Source organism: Bos javanicus, chromosome X (assembly GCF_032452875.1).
Source record: "Bos javanicus breed banteng chromosome X, ARS-OSU_banteng_1.0, whole genome shotgun sequence".
Taxonomy (NCBI): Eukaryota; Metazoa; Chordata; class Mammalia; order Artiodactyla; family Bovidae; genus Bos; species Bos javanicus.
Window position 1 is genome coordinate 11,132,115 of NC_083897.1, and position 4,499 is coordinate 11,136,613.

The 4,499-nt window shown below is 43.5% G+C and overlaps 1 pseudogene; it reads right to left on the reverse strand.

The window, feature by feature from the left end:
• Positions 1-3,852: 3,852 nt before the first annotated feature.
• LOC133242270 (ferritin light chain 1-like) lies at positions 3,853-4,293 on the reverse strand (annotated as a pseudogene).
• Between the last annotated feature and the right edge of the window lie 206 nt (positions 4,294-4,499).

Below are 4,499 nucleotides of genomic sequence, written 5' to 3' on the forward strand. Positions count from 1 at the left end.
AGCACTTTCACAGCATCATCTTTCAGGATTTGAAATAGCTCAACTGGAATTCCATCACCTCCACTAGCTTTGTTCATAGTGATGCTTTCCAAGGCCCACTTGACTTCACATTCCAGGATGTCTGGCTCTAGGTCAGTGATCACACCATCATGATTATCTGGGTCATGAAGATCTTTTTGTACAGTTCTTCTGTGTATTCTTGCCACCTCTTCTTAATATCTCCTGCTTCTGTTAGGTCCCTACCATTTCTGTCCTTGATCGAGCCCATCTTTGCATGAAATGTTCCCTTGGTATCTCTAATTTTCTTGAAGAGATCTCTAGTCTTTCCCATTCTGTTGTTTTACTCTATTTCTTTGCATTGATCGCTGAAGTAGGCTTTCTTATCTCTTCTTGCTATTCTTTGGAACTCTGCATTCAGATGCTTATATCTTTCCTTTTCTCCTTTGCTTTTCGCTTCTCTTCTTTTCACAGCTATTTGTAAGGCCTCCCCAGACAGCCATTTTGCTTTTTGCATTTCTTTTCCATAGGAATGGTCTTGATCCCTGTCTCCTGTACAATGTCACGAACCTCATTCCATAGTTCATCAGGCACTCTATCTATCAGATCTAGGCCCTTAAATCTATTTCTCACTTCCACTGTATAAACATAAGGGATTTGATTTAGGTCATACCTGAATGATCTAGTGGTTTTCCCTACTTTCTTCAATTTAAGTCTGTATTTGGCAATAAGGATTTCATGATCTGAGTCACAGTCGGCTCCCGGTGTTTTTTTTGCTGACTGTATAGAGCTTCTCCATTTGTGGCTGCAAAGAATATAATCAATCTGATTTTGGTGTTGACCACCTGGTGATGTCCATGTATAGAGTTTTCTCTTGTGTTGTTGGAAGAGGGTGTTTGTTATGACCAGTGCATATTCTTGGCAAAACTCTATTAGTCTTTCCCCTTCTTCATTCCGTATTCCAAGGCCAAATTTGCCTGTTACTCCAGGTGTTTCTTGACTTCCTACTTTTGCATTCCAGTCCCCTATAAGGAAAAGGACATCTTTTTTGGGTGTTAGTTCTAAAAGGTCTTGTAGGTCTTCATAGAACCATTCAACTTCAGCTTCTTCAGCGTTACTGGTTGGGGCATAGACTTGGATTACTGTGATATTGAATGGTTTGCCTTGGAAACGAACAGAGATCATTCTGTCATTTTTGAGATTGCATCCAAGTGTTGCATTTCAGACTCTTTTGTTGACCATGATGGCTACTCCATTTCTTCTAAGGGATTCCTGCCCGCAGTAGTAGATATAATGGTCATCTGAGTTAAATTCACCCATTCCAGTCCATTTTAGTTCACTGATTCCTAAAATGTCAACATTCACTCTTGCCATCTCTTGTTTGACTGCTTCCAATTTGCCTTGATTCATGGACCTGACATTCCAGGTTCCTATGCAATATTGCTCTTTACAGCATTGGACCTTGCTTCTATCACCAGTCACATCCACAACTGGGTATTGTTTTTGCTTTGGCTCCATCCCTTCATTCTTTCTGGAGTTATTTCTCCACTGATCTCCAGTAGCATATTGGGCACCTACTGACCTGGGGAGTTCCTCTTTCAGTATCCTATCATTTTGCCTTTTCATACTGTTCATGGGGTTCTCAAGGCAAGAATACTGAAGTGGTTTGCCATTCCCTTCTCCAGTGGACCACATTCTGTCAGATCTCTCCACCATGACCTGCCCATCTTGGGTTTCCCCACGGGCATGGCTTAGTTTCATTGAGTTAGACAAGGCTATGGTCCTAGTGTCGGAGAAGGCAATGGCACCCCACTCCAGTACTCTTGCCTGGAAAATCCCATGGATGGAGGAGCCTGGTCGGCTGCAGTCCATGCAGTCGCTAAGAGTCGGACACGACTGAGCGGCTTCACTTTCACTTTCCACTTTCATGCATTGGAGAACTAAATGGCAACCCACTCCAGTGTTCTTGCCTGGAGAATCCCAGGGACGGGGGAGCCTGGTGGGCTGCCGTCTATGGGGTGGCACAGAGTCACACAACTGAAGCAACATAGCAGCAGCATGGTCCTAGTGTGATTAGATTGACTAGTTTTCTGTGAGTATGGTTTCAATGTGTCTGCCCTCTGATGCCCTCTTGCAACACCTACCATCTTACTTGGGTTTCTCTTACCTTGGGCGTGGGGTATCTCTTCATGGCTGCTCCAGCAAAGCGCAGCCATTGCTCCTTACCTTGGATGAGGGGTATCTCCTCACCGCCACCCTTCCTGACCTTCAACGTGGGATAGCTCCTCTAGGCTCTCCTGTGCCCGTGCAGCCATGGCTCCTTGGACGTGAGGTTGGTCCTGCCAGCCACTGCCTCTGGCCTAGCAATTGTACTCCTAGACATTTATCTCTGAAAACTTATGTTCAAACAAAAACTTGTACATGAATGCTTATAGCAGGTTTGTTTGTGATAACTCCAAACTGAAAATAACCCAAATTGTTCTTCAATCGATGAATGGTTAAACAAACAGTGGTATACCTTGGAATACTTACTTGGAAATAAAAACAAATGGAATATTGATACAAGCAACAAAGTAAATGAATCTCCAGAGAAGTATACTTAGTGAAAAACAGCTGATACTAAAACCTTATCTATTAAACAATTTGATTTATGCAACATTCTTGAAATGACAAAATTATAGACATGGTGAACTGATCAATGATTACGCTAGGTCAGGGACAGGGCAGAGGGTAGGGATGAGTGTGGGTGTGACTAAAAAAGAGGAAAATGAATGATCCCTGTGATGGAAATCTTCTGTATCTTGACTATACTAATGTCTATATCTTGGTTGTGATTTTGTACTACTTTCAGCAGATATTACCATTGGAGGAAATGTGTAAATGCTACATGCAGGATCTCTCTTTACTATTTGTTACAACTGCAAGTGACTCTATAATCATCTCAAGTTAAAAGCTAATTTATAGCTGAGTAATTCCATTGTGTATATGTACCACAACTTCCTTATCCATTCATCTGTGGATGGACATCTAGTTTGCTTCCATGTGCTACCTATTGTAAATGGTGTTGCAATGAACATTAGGGTATATCTTTCTTTTTCAATTATGGTTTCCTCAGAAAGAAAGACAAATACTGTATATTAACGCATATATTTGGAATCTAGAAAGCTAGGTACTGACCATCCTACGTGCAGTGCAGCCAAGGAGACACAAAGAACAGAATTTTGGACAAGTGGGAGAAGGAGAGGTGGGATGATTTGAGAGAATAGCATTGAAATGTGTACATTACCATATGCAAAACAGATAGACAGTGGGAGTTTAATATATAATGCAGGGAACCCAAAGCTGATGATGTATGACAACCTGGAGGGATGGGGTGGGGAGCAAAGTGGGAGGAGCCTTCAGGAGAGAGGGTACATGTGTATGCCTATGACCGATTCATGTTGACTTATGGCAGAGGCCATCACAATATTGCAATTATCCTACAATTAAAATAAATACATTGTTTAAAAGTTAATTTAAACATGAATGCATGTAACACGATTAGTACAATTAGGGACAATCAGTAAGTGCTAAATAAAAGATTTGATACAGTTTTGTTTTGTTGTGGCTATTTTTGCCTTGTCCTTGATGTTTTCCTTTTGGTCCATGGCTTGGGCCAGGGCTCCAAGGTAGTTACAAAGCTGTCTGGTGACTGCCGGGAGAGGCTTAAGACAGAAGCCCTGACTTCAGGGGGATGCAGAGGGGCCCTTCTAAGGTTTCTGGGCTCCTAGGCTGGTTGAGGGTGAACCTTTGGAAGAGTTACTGGCTCAACTCTCCCTCCACCCCACCCTCAGTCTGCAGGGGTTGGGGTATGGGCTATGGGTGGTTGTAATCTACTTGATGAGTTTCAGTTGCTCCTCCAGGAAGCCACTCTCTAGGAAGTCACAGGCATGGAGGTCTGTGCGAGCAGAACCCAGGGCAGGCAGGTCCAAAAAGGCCTGGCTCAGGTTCTTCTCCAGGCCTGTGGCAGTTTCCTCATTGTCTAGAGTTTTATCCCATTCATCTTGGGACAGCTTCTGCACTCCTGAAAGAGGGTAGGGACACTGCGACAGTTTTGAATCTTTAAGAGATGCTGAGCGCCCTTAAGCTTCTCCACCGTGAATTCACAGAAGTGACTCACCCCCTCCAGAGCCACAACCTCTTGATTGAAATAGAAGCCCAGAGAGAGGTAAGTGTTAGATCCAGGTTCAAGATGAGCCCATGGTTGATGGTGGCCTTCGTCTAAGTGGAATAATTCTGACGAATCTGGGTGCCCATGGTGGGTCAGCCATAACCAGTTAAGCAACAACAACAAAAAATAAAATGGCATTGGCTGGCCCAGGAGGCTGAGGAGGGCAGAGAAGATAGTTTCGGAGGATGTGATTGGAAAAGAGGCTGAAGGGTGGTCCGAGGCTGGAAGAAGGGGTGTCTACAAGTCTGGTACAAACAATGTTGAACCAAGAGATAGATCCATGGACCACTGG